Below are 20,113 nucleotides of genomic sequence, written 5' to 3' on the forward strand. Positions count from 1 at the left end.
AAAATCTTTAATCATTAACAGGCCAAAGAACTGTTAAAGAGTAAAAAAAGTCAGTCAATACAATTTAATACAAGCTATACTATCCAATGAAATCATACAATACTGTGCATTTATACTACTGTATTAGCCATAAAAATCTAAACCAGTTTATAATATCATGCAGTTCTGTAGGAACTTACCATTTTAAAAGCAGCATCAAGTAGAATCGATGGAAAGTCCCCAAGGTGTAATCAATAACTGATTAAAATGATGAGCCTTTATGGTATTATTTTGAAGTGCACAATCTGAAATTAAAGGAAATTTACTGACAGTTGTATATTTTGTTGAAAGAAGGATTGCTCAGACATACATATATTAACAACGAAATCGATGTCGCCTTCTACAGAGTACAAGGAGAGTTATTTATTTTGAAAATGTCTTTCAGCTGGGTAACTAGGTAACTTACACTGTGCTGTAGATAGAGTTTGGATTCCATTTTGTGAAGCAGGATTCCAGTGTAATGAGTGAAGGAAACAGATGGAGTAAGACGACTGATGGGTACCAAAAAAATCACAGTCACCGTTTTCAGTACCTGTACATTAACTGCCATAAATCAATTTATTTTCATTTACTGAAACAGAAAATTATACATTATTCAGCCAAAGCATTACAGAATCCAAACCCACTCTATGTTAAAAGCATATTTATAATGATTACCAGGCGTTCTAGATGGGTTACATCTGAGAGTAAAATCTTCTGCAGACAAGAAGCTCACCCCCAGTTCAGTCATTTCATTCTGTTAGGGAGATTTAAACATCTCTATTATTCTGGAGGGGGGAACATTAGCTGGTTATTCTGCCATATTTGACAGCTGTAAAACTTTCCTTGTAAAGTAAAGCTCTCCTTGCAAACCAGAGGTGAGCTACTGAAGTGATGCACTGAGTGCTAGGGTCTTGCTCCACCAGAAAGGCTTCAAGCAGCCTGGGAAGGAGCTGAAACTGGAAAGCCTAAATTAAAGGCTGAGTGCAGAAAGCCACTATCTCTCCTGCAGCAGCCTTGAATTGCAAGACACGAATAGTGGATTAGAAAATGAAAACAAATTTACTATTTATATACCAGCAGTCCTTATCTGCTGCATGGCACAGCTGCTCTGTCACATACTTGACCTTGACTTAATTTGGTCATCCCTGTGGTTAAATAGGAAGTTCAGCTCTGAGCCAAATAATTTCCTAACACCCCTCACCAATAACTGCCCACTTGTTGATGATTTTTATATGAACACCTGCCCATGAGAAATTGGATTATGCCCATCCAGACAATTTACATCTATTTTAGGATGTCTTGCAATTAGGAGACTTTCAGAATTGTAGAGTACAAATAGAAATTACACTAGTATAGAGAATATTTGAGAAATGAAGAAATGTAAGTCAGAATATGGAACTGCTCTTATTCTTCTTGAGTTTATATTAGGAAGTTTTCTTGCATAGAGGCCCTGCATGGTACAGCAAAGGCAAAAGTATGAAAAAGACTGTAAGTCAAATATCTTAGAATTGGCTGTAAGATTTTTATCTCATTTGCTTTTAAATTTTCCTATGAATACTTGGAATAAAAAAACCTAAACTTTTCTCAACTTTTTCAAAATAATTTTCTAATTAAACAATACTAATTTTTAGAGTTAGACTAAGTACTTTTGGAATGAAACGTAAATCAAATCTGGTGTTTTGTCTTCATATGAAAAAAGGCTGGTTAGATTAAAAAATAGCTTTGCTTTTTTTTTAGGTGCAGAAACATCAATGAAATTGCCACTTCCCCCCCCACCCCCTCCCCCAACGGGGACTTCTGACAAAATTCCCTGTTTCCATAGTCATTAACTTCTTCCTCTCCCCCACTGTTGCTTCTTTTCCACTTTGAGTTTGGAATAAAATAGGTATGAAATGTTTCCTTTAAGCAGGTCAGAGATAAACTATAAAAATTTCTTAAGCCATCTATCCGAGAAAGAGCATTTAAAATCTTAAACGGGGTCAAAACAGTGAGGAACTCTTTCTAATTTTTGTACCTCAAAGATAGAAAGGAATTATAACTTAACCATTTTGAAAGCATAAAATTGCTGTAGAATTCAAACTAAGACTGGAATCTACTATCTGTTACTACAGTTCTTTTGAAAACAAACAAGACTGCAACACATAAAGCAGCCACTCTTAAATCCCTGTTAAAAGTAATGGCCACTAATGAGTCTGCCCTAATTGGTAAAATTTAATCCTGTTGAAACCTGGCAGCATGTAGTGTCAGGAACATCTTGATAGTAGTACAGAAGAGCATGTCGTGGCTTAAGCCCAGCCAGTAAACAGAACCACGTAGCTGCTCACTCACTTCCTGCCCTTCCTCCCCCCAATCCCGGAGGCATGGGGAGGAGAATTGAAGGAATATAACTCCCATGGGTTGAGATAAGAACAGTCCAGTAACTAAGGTATAACACAAACCCACTGCTGCTACCACCAATAATAATGATAAGGGAAATAACAAAGGAAGAGAATACAACTGCTCACCACCCAGTGACTGATACCCAGCCCGATCCGAGCTGTGATCTCCCCCTTCTGGGTAACTGCCCCCAGTTTATATACTGGGCATGACGTGCTGTGGTATGGAATACCTCTTTGATTAGTTTGGGTCAGGTGTCCTGTCTCTGCTTCCTCCCGGCTTCCCCTCCTCCCTGGCAGAGCATGAGACTCACAAAGTCTTTGGTCAGAGTGAACATTACTGAGCAACAACTAAAAACATCGGTGTTATCAGCACTGTTCCCAGGCTGAAAGTCAAAACCACAGCACTGCACGAGCTAAGACAGAAAAATGACTGCTACTGCTGAACCCAGGACAGAGCAGTATAATTATTTTGATCTATATAAGTTAGACTTGAAGAGAAGATGGTCCAAGGAAAGGGGAAAGGCCATGCTGCTGTCAATACTTATCAGCAGCAAGTCTAACTGATGTGCAGCTTCGTTTATACGTTTGACCTGTATCCAGCCCAGGCTGAGATTGCCCTTTTTCAGACTGCTTGATCACTTTTAATTCTCTAGAGGAATGCTTTTAGAAAAGAGAGTGATCTTGTACAAGGCTCTTGCTGATCACCAAATCTAGGGCTTCTTGCCCTGTTGTGGGAGAGAAAGTATGTCCGTGCACTGCAGAGAAGAGGGTTCTTTGTTTAAAAAATCTCCTGGCAGTTTTCAGCTATTACGTACTGAAGACTGTTACCCAAGTGCTAAGGCTAATCTAAGTTGAAGCAAAGAGGAAAATCATTTGAAGTGGTCAGAACTCAAGTGCTTGGTCTTGTTTCTACCCACTACAAAAGATGGTGTGCTAGTTTAAATGCTTCCTGGAGCTATCATCACTGTAGTTTTGGTTCCACTATTCTCCTTGGAGAGAGAGTCCATACATATTATCTTATTAAACTAATATGACTGTGAAACAGCTGTGGGGAATACATGTCAAAGAAAAGGTCATAATCTTCTGTACAAGTACAAGTAGGAATAAATGCACAGTATATTCGCTGCATTTGGAGTATCTGCTAAGAGCTGATTATGCAACAAGATTCCTATATAGGAAATTACTGTTACCAAGGCATTGTTTCTTTCTGTATTTTTGTCAGTCAGACAATTGTTTGCAAATGAGTTGAGCTTCATCATCTAAGCTGCAAGTTGAAACACGTGTATTCTGTTCTCCAGGTATATGCATATGATACATATGAATTAGTCTAATGGCTTAGTTGCTAATATCAACCACACAACAGATTCCATTCTGTATATGAAATTGGAAGCCTAAGTTTAAGCTATAGCTATAATTATTTCAGATAACAAAAAACCTTTCAAATGAATTATTTCAGTTTGGTTTCATTTCAACAATGCAAATTACTACAAATGACAGAGTGGATTATGGAGACAATAGTATAACCTGTGTAACTGGTAAAAGAACATGCTAGGAAGAGTTTGGGAGGCCTGGAGTTCAGAATCCCCACTTCAACTGTGTGTGCCTCCATACAGGTGTGACTGGCTATCGGAAGATCGCTGTGGGCATTTCAGCCATTCTTCAGAAATATTTTAGCCAGTAGTCAGAAAGCCTTAATACTTCTACTGGTAGAAAGTAATTCCAGAACACTAGGTATTGTGGTCCCAGCACCAACCAACCTCCCCACCCCCTGTCCTTATTATTCTTATTTTCAACACAGATGAATTGAATATAGTCTGTAAATAACATTATTTTCACCCCACATGTGTCCTTACACGAAAATATTACTACTGAATTGTTCTGAATATGTCTCTGCTTAATTTTGGAGCTCAAAATAGTGATTAGTAAGAACCTTGGGCTCTGTCTTGCTGCTTCACTGTTAAGTAGTGCATTAAAGAAGAAACTTAAAGCTCACTGTAACTGGCGGTTGCTGGCACCATTTCTGCTTGTATCTCTCGGGATTCTTACCTACTATACTTAGTTACTTATTCTGCAATCTTAAAACAAAAGAAAAAGAGAAGAAGGGCCCTGGGCAAGCACTGGCACTGATTGTTCTTATAGAAGTTGCAACCTCTTCTTTATGAAGGGGAAGACAGAAGTATAAAGGCTTGAGGCAGGTTTTAACATTTTTAAACCATGGCTAAAGCCAGTTTAGATCAGTTGGCAAAGGCTTAACTGATTGTAAGGGAGGCGGTTAGGACCATACAATGAGAAATAAACAGAGAGAAACAGCAAATAATATGAAGAAGAAAAGACTAAATGAAGGTATGAAGGAGCTTAAAGACTGGAGCTACACCATTAAAAAACATCTTATAATCACAAAAGTGATTATTAGAAATAAAACTTGAAGAAATATGATAGCAAAAAAATAGAGGAACACATAGCAAGAAAATAGGGAAAGTGCAAGTGTAAAAGTGCTGGGACTAAGAAGGAGAAATGTGTTACCTTCAGAAAACCTGTGTTATCTTCAGAAAACCTATCTGTCAATATTTTGTCCAGACTCTGACTCCACGGTCCCCCACACCTCAGATAACCTGTTGACTTGAAGCTTTTTTCCCAAGCAAACCAGCTAGATGCCTTCAGGAGAAATTGTGGTAAAATCAATAAAATTGTATGGTTTAAATTGCCGTATGAGATGCAGAGGGTTTTGTATCCATGTATCTATGCAGTAAGAATATGGGAAATGTATTCCTGTGAGGTCTGAGCACTGTGGCTATGAGCTGCTGCTCACTAACTGACCTAGAAACTGAATGCCATTTTTTTTCCACCGCCCCCAAAACCAGTATTTATGTGGCTTTGGTTCTTCTAGCAGTGAGTTTGTTACTGCAGAATGCAACAAACAATGCACGGAAGTCTCAAAAATGTTTAGGTATGAACATGAATCTTCTGTAAAAATAAAAAAGGAAGGAAAAAAGGGAATCTTTCAGTATACTGAAGGTCCTTATTTGCCCTTATTAACTATTCTTTGTTATTTAACTGTTCTTTTTTCCACGCCCTTTTTAAATAAGCCCTTCCCCCCCCCTTTTTTTTTTTTTTTTAGTTTTTAATTCTTACTAAATAGTCACATGAAAAATTACTGCAATTAATTTGGAAGTTTACATAAAGCATGCAATATCAAGTTTTTTGAGGGGGGAGAGGGGAAAGTGGCAGCAGCATCAAAAATGATTTCTAGAACACTGAAGAAGAAAAAGGTTGGGAACTTTGGAAGCCTTTTTTAAATGCTTAGTTCTAACAGTTGAGTATTAATAATTGTAAGTGATAGAAACAGGAATAAATGCATCTTGTTCTTTGTATACGGTTAGTATAGGACCACCTGTGAATTAAATAATTCTAAAAATATCCAGTTCTGAATTTCTGGTTACTCAGGGCAACCATTTTAGCAAATTTTTTTTTTTTGTCTTGAATACTTTTAGAATTTGTATATGCAGAACTTCCTCCGACACATACAAATACAAAATACTGGGTACATGCACAAATAAGAAGGTGTTAAGCAGACAAGCTTGTGTAAGGTACCTGATTTTCTGATGATGAATGTTCTGCAGAATGGCTATCAGGATATACTCCTCTACTTAGCAGTGGGAGAGGGATGTGTAACTAAATAACTCATTAGAACAATGAAGATCATGTTTAAGGCACATTCATTTTCCTCAGCCCTCTTTTTTTCCCCTAGACATCCAGCTCACCAAAGCATTTATCACTGCAAGGGATAATGTCTGGTGTATGACTTATTTCATGCCAGCTATCTTTCACAGGCATTGTGCTACCTTATTCCCTTGACTCCATCTGAAAGGAAGGGTGTAGGACATATGTCATTGTATGCTCTGGCATGGGAAAATACGCATTCCAGTGCTTGACTTTTTCTATGCATTTAATCAAGCCGGAGTAGTTCAGTAAGTTTCACTACTAATATTTTTAAGTGAACAGAAAACAGTTATGACCATTATCATACTTGATGTACTCTAAGCTAAAGACTGATGAACTGTTGATGAAAAAACAGAACCCCCTGGCTATGCTGAAAACTCATATTTCACAATGAAATATTTTCTCATTCTTATTTTCTATCGCTATTTCTGTAAACCTAGAATTGAACCTCAAGCATTGATTTGTTCTGATGGTATTTTCATTTAGAAATGTTAGATATTTCAGGAGAAATTTTATTCCTAGAAGATCTTTAATTGCAGCCCTATTATGCAAGTTTTGTCCTTGCTAAGCTGAGTGGAATTTACCCAATTCTAAACATTAAACCTTCTGTGAAATGCCTCTATTAAAACACAGCCTCAAAGTTAGAAAAAAACAAACCTGAAGTTAATCTAAACTAATCTAATAAAAGAGTAATGTGTGTGTCTGTATATGACAATGTAAGGATAATAACTTTGACTATAAATATCCATTTCTTTTGTAATGATTCCTATGTATTGGAAGCAGGGTATCTGTATGCTGCCTGAAATTAAGTGGTTGCTTCTTTAGTAACAGCAGCAGACTTTTGACCCCTTTGTTGAATAGCTGTTCATTGCAAAGTTCATGCCACCATTACTAGACTGAAGCTCTACAGTATTTATATTAAATAATGACCAAGGTCTAGTCCTGCAGCCCACAATTATTTGAGTTATTTCTTTCTTTGTGCTGAATTCAGCAGAACTTCTCACCACAGGCCAGGGGCTCAGAATTGGCTCCTTGTGTTTGTTGAGGACCATAATTCCATGCCAGCTTGACTTCTAATTATGTTTCCTGACATCTCGCTAGGTTTTTGTCTGCTTTATACCGCAGTGACAAAGGCCAAGTATATTTTAAACAGAGGCTTATCATAATATTTTACAGTCTCATTAAAACTTTTGGCCAGTCTGGTCTATGATTTCATCTTTTATTTAGTGCATTTCCATTTTCTTTATGTAGCCTACACATACTGAATTTAGAGAAGACTTTAGTTCATAAAGCATCTGCTTTGGTTACAGTCATTTTACACTTATTTTATCATTATTGCATGAGATTTGTATTGAGTATATAATTTAGCTTGCTGCTTGCTCTGTATTCAACCAAAACATGAATTGTCTGCCATAGCACTCTCATTAAAAGAAAAAAAAAGAAAGCACTTAAACATAAGAAAGACAGATAAAAATAACTCCCTGTCCTTTAGGAAAATGTGTTTTATTCTTTCTCTCCTTAGAAATATGCTCGAGTCGTTTGTTTTCCAGCAAGTTCTTATTCTCTCATGCATCTAATCTAAAACATCGTTTTGCTGCTTTGTGAAACCGAATCAAAGATTTAAAAAAATCAAAATCATTTAGAGTTGTAAATAACACTCATCTTCCTATCAAGTACTGAATAATAAACCATAAGTGTTTCACAGCACTAGAAATAAAAATAAGCTCTGCTGTGTGTTACAAAAATGAAAGTTCTTCACTCTTCATTTTAAAAAATTTAGAAAAGTGGGGACTTTCTGAAGAGCGAGTGTTTGCTGCCTATCTTTATACATCTCAAATGTATGAAAAGAAATCACTGATACTGCTTCTGCAGTACCAGACATGAAATTCAAAAGTTGTTTACACAACTAATAATTTATCCTTTTCATATTAAAAGCAGGAATGCAATATTTTTATCTGTATAGAATGGAGGTTTGTTAACTTTAAAGCATTTCTACAGTGACTTACCCGACACGAATAGGAATTCATATGTATAATACATGTATCTATCCGTTCTCCTCACTGTGCTCATTTTAGAGAAAACAAAGAAAACAAGTAATTATGCTATAATTAACTTTAAAGAAAGCTAATCAGATTCATTCTGTTACTTCAACCTTCATGCAAGTTACTTCCTTTCTACAAAGAAGACCATAGGTGGTGGCACCCCAAATGGCACTTGCTGGTGGGTAATCCATAACTATTATAATACACTCTCATTTTTGCATCAGAATGTGAGAAACTGGCCCTAGCTGAGTATTATTGTAGATCTCAATCAGTGTCTTTGATCACTCTTGGCTCTTTTAAAATCCTTCCCCCATTCACTTCCCTCCAAGAATTCAAGTATTAATGGAATAAATAAAAGTCTTGCATTACTCAGAACAACTAAGAGTGTACAAATATGAAAGATGTATTCTGAGACAATGTTTCTGGACTCTGATGCTTTTAGAAACTCTTCACTGTGAGGGTAGTGAGGCACTGGCACAGGTTGCCCAGAGAAGCTGTGGATGCCCCATTGCTAGAAGTGTTCAAAGCCAGGTGGAATGGGGCTTTCAGCAACCTTTTCTAGTGGAAAGTGCCCCTGCCAGTGGCAGATGGGTTAGAACTAGTTGATCTTTAAGGTCCCTTCCAACCCAAATCATTCTGTGATTCTGTGATTTTGGGAGCAAAAAATAACCAGTTTCTTGTGGACTTTACAAGCAGTTCTATTGGTGTGGTGTTCTTGTAGTTTCTAGAAAAGGTTGTTTTTTGATAGGACTCCCATTCAGGAAATAATCTCTGCTTAGGATATCAGGCCTCTTCTTTCGATATGTCTATGTGTGGTGTGGCTTTTGCTATAATGTGTTTTGGACTCTTACACCTCTTGTTATTATGGATGGCTTATCTGCTTATCACTAATTCCTGTCTGAGCACCCTACTTGTACAGTGACACCATAGGCAATTAGGAAGGTACTTAGTATTTTTTCAGAATAATTCATTGCATATTTATTGCAGTGACCAGAGGATAAAGTGGTTCCTATTTCCTGATAATTTAGTTCATTTTAATATTCTCTTCATACCAATTCTGATTTCACATCTCTACTCCTTCAGCTATCTGTATCAATTTAATTTTTGTATGACAAAGCGCTATGCATATCTGTACAGGTCTATTAAAAAAACCAATAAACTGACAACTTCCACCTGTATCAAATTATTTCATGCCCTTTTTTCTGGTATATTTGCTATTAAACTTCTGTCTCTTTGTATCTGTCACCTGTCTGTGTTCCCCTATATCCCTCTTCCCCTTTTCTGGCAACTGACAGAGTGTTCAGCTGCAGATGGAGCATAATACACTTTTACTCTCTTCACTATGTCTGCCTCTATGCTGGTGGGTTCACACAGGCATTGCAGACATTTTTTCTGCTACACCATATGAAATAATCTGTCTACAGCCATGTACATTTGCTTTCACACATACAAAGTACTGCCCATTTTAAGAAAAATACCTACATATAAGGAGAAAGTTGTGGATCTCATTAAAATCTGTCTCTAAAATGAAGACCAAGATAAAAACCAGAAAGCAACAATGGGCAAGTCAAACAATCGCTGGCAAGTCAAACCTCACAATGATCTATCAGGTCGCTTATTACATACTGTCTATAGCAGTATTTAATATATTTTAAGCATTTGTGCTATATTTGTGGATGAAATTGTCCTATATTTACAAAATTCAATTGGATGCATGTGGTGTCTTTTTTTTTTTGAGACTCGATACATCAGCCATCTAGCTGTAATTTGTCTACTAGGACTGTGAAGAGTGGTCTCTTAGCCTGACCAGTAGCTGCTTACCCATCTGGCATAGGTTTTTCCTCTAGGACACTCAAGAAGTTGCTTTTTAGTTTGCTCATACTTCAGCTCATCCTTCTCTTGTGGCTTGCTCTTTAGCCCAATTCCTCCTCTTACTCCTAGATCTCTCACTTGGAGTACAATTCCCCTTTTGGTTTTGCTTGCTTAGCTTCCTTACTTGGTAATACTCTATTGCTCTAGCTCTTACATTTCATGATTTCTCCAGTTCTGAATTTAGGATAATCATAACTAGATATTCCATCTAATAAACAAAATGGGAAGTTGAGCAGAGACTTTGATGATAATTTCAGCACAAGGCTAGACTTAACACTTCGGTTACCGTTGTAAAATGGTCTGTCAATCTCTGATTCTCCTTGTTAATGTTGTTTATTCATGGAGTTCTTTATAATTTTATGTATTTGGGGGATTTAGAAAAGTAATCTTTAAGCCCTGTAACACCTAAAAGTGCAGTTTTAATTTGCAAGTAAAAGAGATTAAGACTTCCTTGTAAAAAGTTTTGATTGAAAGACCTGAAAACCTAAGACAAATACCTCATAAAATATTGTGAGATTTTAAACAGAATTGAAATTATGATGACAATACAGTCTGTTACACCAAGCAAGCTACAGGATTTATAGATCAAGTGAAAGGTTATGGAGAAATGAGGGAAAGGAACAGATACCTTGGGTGTCTGCAGAATTAGTTGATGCATTTCAGTTTGAATTTCATTCACATTTAGCAAGATAAATATGTAAAGCTGGGTCTCTGGGTTGTTTTAAAATGTAAATGTGCCAACATTAAAAATAGATGGTGTCACATGAGAGGATGGTGAAAAATCCAACAAACACATTCCCAATAGTGAGGTAAATCAGCATGCCCTTAAGCAATAGCAATCAGATCCTTAGGAGCGCTAGATCGCTTCTTGTGTATTTATTCTTTTTAAGTCCTTTTCCAGAATGTTAGGCAGAATCCTGTGGAATTTTGTCTCACAGCATAACCACTGCTGTATGCTGTAGTTACAATCTGTTCAAAGAACCAATGAAATGACACAGGAGTTTTAAGGGTACTGCAGTGCTCACTGATTTTCTGGTTACAAAATAATAAAACAGTCAATGGATAACTAAATTAAAACACAAAATTTTGGGTCAGAAACCCTGAACTGGGAAACATTCTAAGTAAAGAACAGCCCAGTCTCATCTTGTATTGAGTTGTAATGCACAGGAGTGTAATCCTGTCAGCAAAGGGACATCAAAAATCTTTTAGATAGTTGAAAATGGCCTTTGTGTGCATAGGCTAAGTCAAGATTTTCATATCATTGAGCTGTGCTGTGATTTTAGCACTAGTGTTGCGTGGGAAGAAGTTAGCTTTTGGCTGTTTAAGTCCATGAGCTGAATTAGCTGTCCACTTTTGTTTAATCTTCCCACTTTCTGTCCCTATAAATCCTTTTCACATTGCTCATATATGCAGCAGTAACCTTAGTCTCATGCAGGAGTTCAACTATTATTTCACTTAACAAAGTCTATCTTAAAGGTATTCAGGAAACTTAGCTTAAAGAACAATTTTAAATGAGAAGAAATTCAGCAAGCTTTACTATGCATTATTCATACCTTTCTTCTTTTCCCTACTGGTCCCTATGTGGACAAAATGAACAGTGTTTGGAGGAACTGAGGAGAGGTCTTTGAACTGTTGGAACAAGTCCAGAGGAGGGCCACGAGAATGATCAGGGGGCTGGAGCACCTCCCATATGAAGATAGGCCGAGAAAGTTGGGGCTGTTCAGCCTGGAGAAGGGAAGGCTGCGTGGAGACCTCATAGCAGCCTTCCAGTATCTGAAAGGGGGCTATAAGGATGCTGGGGAGGGACTCTTCATTAGGGACTGTAGTAACAGGACAAGGGGTAATGGGTTAAAGAAATAATGGTATTTCAGCATATGACGTTATTTAAAGTCCAGGCTTGAGATGTAACTTTCCATATTTTGAAAGGTTTAATGCTTTGCCAGATGGAGAGAGAGGAGGGTATGGCTACGTAGGGTTTACTTTCTTGGGTTTACTTTCTGATTTTCTAGTCAGAAAGTGTCACTGCTTTGCAGAATATAAAACTCCATTTTTTTTGTGAAGGCTGCAAAGCTGGAGATCTGTGGAAGCTGTGGACTATGTTTATTTAGTGTTTCTCAGGCAGACATGGACTATCTCTGTTTCCTTTTTGTGGCCAATCCATGACCATTTGGCTCAAACACGGAGGGTACACACTGAAAGCTTAACATCTCCTAGTATATTATTGGAACAAGTCCAGAGGAGGGCCACGAGGATGACCAAGGGAGTGGAGCACCTCCTGTATGAAGACAGGCTGAGAAAGTTGGGGCTGTTCAGCCTGGAGAAGAGAAGGCTGCATGGAGACCTCATAGCAGCCTTCCAGTATCTGAAGGGGGGGCTATAGGGATGCTGGGGAGGGACTCTTCATTAGGGACTGTAGTGATAGGACAAGGGGTAATGGGTTCAAACTTAAACAGGGGAAGTTTAGATTGGATATAAGGAGGAAGTTTTTTACTGTAAGGGTGGTGAGACACTGGAGTGGGTTCCCCAGGGAGGTTGTGAATGCTCCATCCCCGGCAGTATTTAAGGCCAGGTTGGACGAAGCCTTGGGTGAGATGGTTTCGTTTGAGGTGTCCCTGCCCATGGCAGGGGGATTCGACCTAGATGATCTTAAGGTCCTTTCCAACCCTAACTATTCTATGATTCTATGATTCTAAGTTTGGAAAAATATATGCATGTTAAGTTGGTGGTAAGAATAACTCAACTGCAGTATTACTTTCTAATTTGCAAACATCACTGTCCCCATCTTTGATACCTTTGATATTAGGGTCTAATGGGCACCACCATACAAGCTTGTAATCTGTAGGACTAAATGTAGAAACAGAATCTAAACAAAAATAAAACACCACTGGAGAAAGAAAAGAAAATCTTAGTTTAGGGCCTTCTTTTGCTGTAATACTTTGATTATAATGATTTGGCAACTACTTTTTTGTGTGTCTATGATTTAGCATTTATTGTAGGCTTGTTTTGGGTAACAGCACGCTGTACTGCTGATTGTTATTCATATTAGGTTTTTCACTTCCTATCTTTTGGAAGCTGTTTGAATGCCAAATAGTAGCAATCATCTGTCAGATAATAGACAGAAATCTAGGAATGTAATTAAATGTAGCTACAGTACATGTACTTAAATACTAATTAAGTAGCACAGACTCTGAGATCATAATTTGAGTGATTATAATGAGACTCAATTCATAAACAGATCATGTCCAAGTAAGACTTTTTGCATAAAAGGAGCTAAGAAAGTCACTCCTTCCAAAGAGAATTTCTGTCTTACAAGTTCTCTTAACATAAAGCCTTTTGAAAGATTTAATCTCCCAGCATTGGAATGCTATTCCAAATTGTTCTTGTGTTAGTTTGCCAAATGTTTCTTTTCATGAGGACTTTGCTAATAAGTGTGTGTTAGATGTGACACAGAAAACAAGACTATATTTAAGCTTCCCAGAACTTTTCATTATAAGAGTTTGAAATCCATTGTTAGGAGCTTAACCAAACTTTTTAAAGTATTTGGGCTGAAATGTGGGTTTGCATTAACGATAGAGCCCTTAATTACATGAGAGCCCAGTACCCTTTCCCAACTGACTCCCAGCCTGCCTCAGTCAGGTCACAAGATGGATACCACATATTTAACGGACAGGTTTCCAATATATCATTTAAAAATGTGCTTCATTCAGTTTGTGGCTCCCTTCCTTGCTGCAATATTCAAACCTTCCTCTGAATACAATACTGTTGATTTCCTCATAAGAGTGATGGGCTCCATTGAAAATACAGTATTGAGATTTGAGTTCCCAAATGTTAGTGTCTCCATTTTGTAATGCTCCTGTAAAATAAGTGGTTATTATTGTCTCCGTTTTACAACATGGAACTGTGGCACAGTGATACATCCTCAAAGCACGGACCAGTCTGAGTGTCTAATGAAATGGTCATGACTTTACTTTTGAAAGTACATAGTTTTTAATAGTTACCCAGAGCTGGAGTTTTAAAACAAGCAAGTCAGTTCACTTCACTTGTAGCTGTTTATTACTAAAACTTCTGCAGACCTAATCCTTAGTGTGTCAGACTGAGAGCTCACAATCATAGAAAGGTTTGGGTTGGAAAGAACCCCCTGCCATGGGTAGGGACACATCACGCTAGACCATGTGGAATACACAACAGCTGCTTGTGAAAGCTTTGACTGAAGCAATTTGCCTGAGATCATGCAAGAATCAGTGGCAGAATTAGGAATAAAATTCAATTCTCCATTCTCTGTAGCATAACAACTGAGCCTCCTTTAAGTTTCTGTAACAAAAGTGGGTTTACAAAAATCAAGGTCATTCTCTACACATCTGGCTTTCATCCTCTGAACGTCATCTTTCCTGTGCACTGCAGTGACAAGATTTTCTTTTTAGTTTTCCTTTTAAATTAAAAAAAAAGATGATGCTTAGTATTTCACAGATAAGCAGAAGTTAGCAAGACATACGTTAAATTATGTTTCTTTTTCTCTCTTATGCCCACAAAAGAACTTGTCTTATTTACATGGTATTTAGATCTCTTTCACAGTCTTTGCTCTTGAACTTAGCTTAAAACCCCCACTGACATTTTTACTCCTGTCACTTGCAAAATGCACATGTTTGGGATCTATGTGGTGCAGCCAATTCCGCTGTTTAGTTTATATTTCTGCCAGTATTTCAGGTCCACAGTGAGATACATTGGATTGACCTAATAACACATTTCAGAATTCTTCTCTGGCGCTTTCTTTACTGAAAAAGTGATTTGGTACTAGAAGCTAGGAATTCCAGAGTAAATTGACTTTTTTATGCCTTTCTTTTAAGGCCAGATTTTCAAATGGGCGTCTTCTTCAATGTCGTTATATTAGAAGCTGTTTTCAGAGATAACTACTGACAGAGACTGCTGGGAACAGGGCGGAGATGGAGAATGCATCCGCTTAAAAATAAAATAACATAATGTGAGCAGCCACGTTTGAAAACTTGGAAATACGGAGCCAAGAGCTTCTCTTCTAAGGTGCTACGCCGGACGAGCCCACTCGGGGCGCTAAAAGTCAGGACACAGTGGCTTTGGTGCTGAGGCTGGTTTAATCGCACCTGACCCTATGGCCCTGCCCTCATGTGGTGAAAGGTAGCTCTCTCAACTGTACTGGTTCAACTGTGTAATATTAAGGCATAGCATACTAACTTGGGAAAAAGGTATTTTCCCAAGTTCTGGAGTTATTTTTGTTCCAGATCAGTTCGTGGCATGATCTACAGCACAGTTTCACAAACAGTTATGGTGCTAGAAAGGAAAGTCAGTAACTCCTTACGCCAGCTTTTCACTTAAGTCCATTGATTGTTCAATTATGAGTTAAGCATTGCAGTACAACACCCAGTTAACATCCTAAATCCTGTCTACCTGTGTAATTAGTTATAAATACTGTTAGTTCAGGTCAGGATTAACATTTTGTCTTATCCAAATCCACTTACATGGGAACTGTGTTTATGGTGGCAAAACTGAGCTATATTGCTCAACTTTCATGCATGAAGTGGAGAAGACGGAGATCAGGCAGTGAATAAATTCACAGGCAGTAAGGCAGTATGCTGTTCGGGGGTTTTATAGGGGTTGTTTTTTTTTTTTTCTTTTCTTTTTCTTCCCCCCCCAGCAGAAAGGTGTATTAGATTAAGGACATGTACACTTAGGAACGTAAAAGACAAGTATACCCAAGATATTATGTTAACCTAAATTCAGCTTCAGAAGGATAAGTATCAAGAACATAATGAAGAATTCTTCACAGTTATTGGGACCATGTGGGTATATGGTCAGCTGTAATCCAGCTGAAGAGAAATCTGATCCTGGAGATAAAACTGAGCAAACTAGTTTTGTGTGTGTTTTGTTTTTTTAGAAGTCTCCATAATGTGCATCTAATTTATCTTTGAAACTGTCCTGAACGGAGTCAGGAGTAAGCCTCCGTCCTCCACTGACTTCATTATGAAACACATGCACAGGGAGGCATGACTATGGTCATGAACAGATTGTCAGTACTGTGCAGGTAAATTGAGGCATGTCTCCTTAGAACCTGACATTTTGTTACTTACAGGTGGGCACAGTGGAGGGAAGAAAAGACTTCAGAGTTACCTTATTTTTGGTTGTGTGTTTTGGGTTGTTTTTTTGTGGTTTTTTTTTTTTTTAAATCAATTCTGTTTGGGAATCTGAGTGGCTAATTGAATTTCTTCATTTATACCTCTTAAAGCCTTTGCCATCTTTTAGGTCTGATTAATTCACCTCTATGTCACTGGGGAAAGGAGAACATTAAATAAGTTCAAAGGAAGTTCTAAACATTAAATATTAGTAGGAAGCAATGATCAGAAAAACCTCAAGTGTTAGGCAGAATGAACAGTTTTCCCTTATCCTTTAATTGGCAGAATTATAATTTGTGGTTTATTACAGCTAAGTAGAGACAGTGATATAGCAAATAAACCAGACTACCATAACAAACTGTACCCTCAAGCAACTGTTTCAGTGACACTGTTTTTCAGTCCATCACTCAAAATTTCCACTATTTTACATTCTTATGCAACAACTTAGTTTTATCAGACTTTGCATTTTTATTTTGTATTAATCCTTAGTTTTTACATGAATATAAACATACTCATAATAAATACATATGTTTATTTTAAGCAATCAAAAGGAAACCTCCTTGCACATTTCAATATACCTGTGTCTGAAGGTGTCCTGGGTTTAGCAGTAGCAGTCAATTTTTCTCCTTCTTGGTAGCTGGTGCAGCACTGTGTTTTGACTTTCAGCATGGGAACAGTGTTTAATACTGATGTTTTCAGTTGTTGCTCAGTAATGTTTACCCTGACCAAGGACTTTGTGAGGCTCATGCTCTGCCAGGGATGAGGGGAATCCGGGAGGAAGCAGAGACAGGACACCTGACCCAAACTAGCCAAAGAGGTATTCCATACCACAGCATGTCATGCTCGGGGTGGGGGGGTAACTGGGAGTGACCCGGAAGGCCATGGGGTCTTCTGGGTCGGACTTGTTTTTCGGTGGGTGGTATCGCATTCTCTTCGTTATTTTCTCTTATCGTTGTTGTCGTTGGTGGTAGTGGTGGTGATTTGTGTTGTACATTGGTTGCTGGACTGTTCTTATCTCAATCCGTGGGAGTTGCATTCTTTCGATTCTCCTCCCAATCCCTCCGGGAGCGGGGAAGGGGAGAGCCCCCGGGGGGGGGTGGACTCGACTGCTTCCTGCCCGGCACCACTCACTGGGTGTGAGAACGAGCTGTTTGGCTGGGTTTAAACCACAACAGTTCTTTTTGGTGCACGATGTGAGGCTCGAACCCACAACCCTGAGATTAAGAGTCTCATGAAAAGGAGAGAACCCTAATGACTCTCTTTCAGTAACAACCTCCATGAGACTGCCTTGAGACTCTAATCAAATGAAGAGATTTTGTCCTGCTGAGCAGCTGTCAGTAAAAAGGTTCTGAATTACTATTAAATGCTTTCCAGGAAATGCTGTCTACATCCAAATAAGGAATTTTATTTTCTGTGTGATATTTCACTACGAAATATTTGTCTAGAAGTAATCCTTCATCAGCAGTGTTTGAAATTATTCAGTAGATTGCTGAAAGGAAAAAGAAATCATTTATACGAACTAGTGTTGCAAGGTGACACGCAATTTAGACTTACAGCGCTGTCAGCTAGTTAAGATATTATTAAATTCTGTTAAGTTCATGGAAGCTTGTTTTAATGCCGAGGAAAGAAGAATGCAAAATTGAAAACATGTAATTGGTTGCAAAATTATTCTGTATTTTGATAACCCGAGGAAAAAATAATTGTCCTGTACGATTATAATCCCAAATTGTCTTTGAGGTTTTAAAAATATAATTCTTTCTTCCAGTGAAGCATGCACATGCATTCTGTGTGTACTCTTTGCAAGCAATTAGAAGTAAGCTCAGTATAATTGTCTTTCTGTATCAATGTCATCTGTCTCCGTCTCTATGGCAGTGTTACTTCAGGCTTGCTAAAAGGTTTTTGGAGGACCACTGGCAGATTTAGATTGTCCTGATGAACCTATCCTGGCAACACAGGAAAACACATCTCAACAAGGTTTAATTTGCTGGACCTTTTAGAATTCATTTCAAATATGATACTAGTGTCAGTTTTCACAAATAACTCCTGCATTTCTAAACGGAATCATAAATGGGAACAAAGGGAAGAATCCCAGAGTATGTATTTAGTTTTCAGTATGTTTTTATCTCCACTGCTATGATGGTACCAGCTAAGGCATCTGAAGGAATCTAAGGTGGTAGGCCATCAGGTACACATAGTGTATATTTGGGAAGGAGATGCAAATTCCTGACATCTTGTGACCAAGCAACTATATGTGTCCTAGAAGTATGGGTTTTTTTTTTTGTAGGTGTTTTTTCTTATTGATTGTTTTTTTCCTTTTTAGTTTAAAGGGTAACCACATTAGAGTACTTTAAGAAAAATTTTCTTGACCTTATGCAGGCACTCACTAAAACTTTTTCTTGCTTAAATAATGAAACAGCTATGTGCCTCCTGGAACAATCTCAGGAGTTTGTTACAGGATTCATTAGCATTCACACCATCTTAACAAAAAAAAAATGGTATAAACTCTAGAACTGATGATGGCAGAATCTAGAGCTAATTTGCTGTGGCCAGTGCTAGCTGTGGTACCTTGCTATGACTTGGGAGCTAACATTAAAGCTGAGTTAAAAATACCTGTGTTAGATAAGCAAGGTTTCTTGCTGGAGCTGTAAAAAAAATTGAATTTTCAGAAAATACAGCAACTAGTGCTTGGAATACTTCATAATGTAGCTGGCAGTGTATCGTTTCTTAACTGTGGCTGGCTCTGTGACATGAAATGCATTACACTTGCCTATGGGAGTGCTGTACATGGTATTCATCCACACCAAGACACTGCATAATAAAGGGAAAAATCTCAGCTCCTAACCTGGGAGCAGAAAGACCCACAATTGTCTACAGGCAATATACCTCTGAAGAGATAATGAGAAATGTAACCACTGAATAGATTTCCAGCTGGAAAAAAGCATTAACCTTTAGGAGACTTATGAGGAGTGATGATCCTGGAATAATTATCCATATTATTGTGGGCAATAACTTGGAGAGATAATAGCTAGGGAATATGTAGAATTTGTGAAAGGAATACAAAAAGCTCTCAAAAGAATTTCTGACAAGGAAAAAATCCAACCCTTCTCTCTTGAGAAGAATCTTGTCAGATTGAAATACATCCAAGTTACTGCATTTTTCTACTATTCTGAATCAGTCTTGTGCTCCAAATGCTTTTTTATTCTAAAGCACTCCTCCCATTGCACCATTCCCATTTTGTAAACACAAGCAGCACCAGCACAAAGATCAAAGCGCCCTGGTAAGAGAATGTAAGTAATAATTCCATGAATAATATGTGACATCCTTGAAAGAAAGATAGGGCTGAATTGTCTTAGTACCCACTGGTGGAAATGGAGAAAGATTTTTCAAAATTGTTTTGCATTTGTACCATTTTCTAGAGTTGTTCCCTGAAGAGTCAAATTCTACATGATTTCATTAGAATCCAGTGGAACTATTAATTCCAACAATCATTGAATGTTGAATCAAATTTTTGCTAGTATTAATAGTATTAGTGCCTCTGAGTTCAGATGAAATTAACCTTTGACAGGTAAGTTGGTGTAAAATTCATCCCTCTGCAGAAAGGCCTTTGTGAGTTTGTGTGTCACTTAAATCTTATTTCAGTTCTAATTCTTAATGATAGCATTGAGCAGTAGCTTGATGTGGGTTGCTGGGTAGCTGTGTGAAGTTGGGCAAATATTTCACCTCTCTCAAATTTGTAAAAGCGCTCTGCAACACTACTGCCTTTCAACAATGTCAGGTCTCTCAGATTTATTACACACTTCTCACAATAGTTGGTGTTTTCCTTAAAGTCCTCGCTGCTAAATCAGTCTCAAAAAATTGCTGGGTGCTAAGGGTTACTGAAAGGAATCTGAAAACATGAGGAAATGAATGCCAAGTCTGAAAAATCTGAAATCCAATTTAA

The 20,113-nt window shown here is 37.8% G+C and overlaps 1 protein-coding gene across 10 annotated transcripts in view; it reads right to left on the reverse strand.

The window, feature by feature from the left end:
• The window catches only part of B3GALT1 (beta-1,3-galactosyltransferase 1), a 201,703-nt gene that overhangs the window by 56,374 nt on the left and 125,216 nt on the right, over nucleotides 1-20,113 (reverse strand). For 6 of the 10 annotated variants that reach the window (XR_009723916.1, XM_061343389.1, XM_061343369.1 and 3 more), the window contains one exon: nucleotides 180-284. The exons of 3 other annotated variants lie outside the window; for them this stretch is intronic. The gene's annotated coding sequence lies outside the window, so the exon portion shown is untranslated. Of the gene's footprint in view, nucleotides 1-179; nucleotides 285-447; nucleotides 572-20,113 lie in introns of all 10 variants that reach the window. One more of the 10 variants, XM_061343336.1, reaches the window with a different exon arrangement.

The sequence above is a fragment of the Neopsephotus bourkii genome, unplaced genomic scaffold, assembly GCF_033783945.1.
Source record: "Neopsephotus bourkii isolate Nb327-2 ecotype Australia unplaced genomic scaffold, CSIRO-AGI_Nbou_v1 NB_196, whole genome shotgun sequence".
NCBI lineage: Eukaryota > Metazoa > Chordata > Aves > Psittaciformes > Psittacidae > Neopsephotus > Neopsephotus bourkii.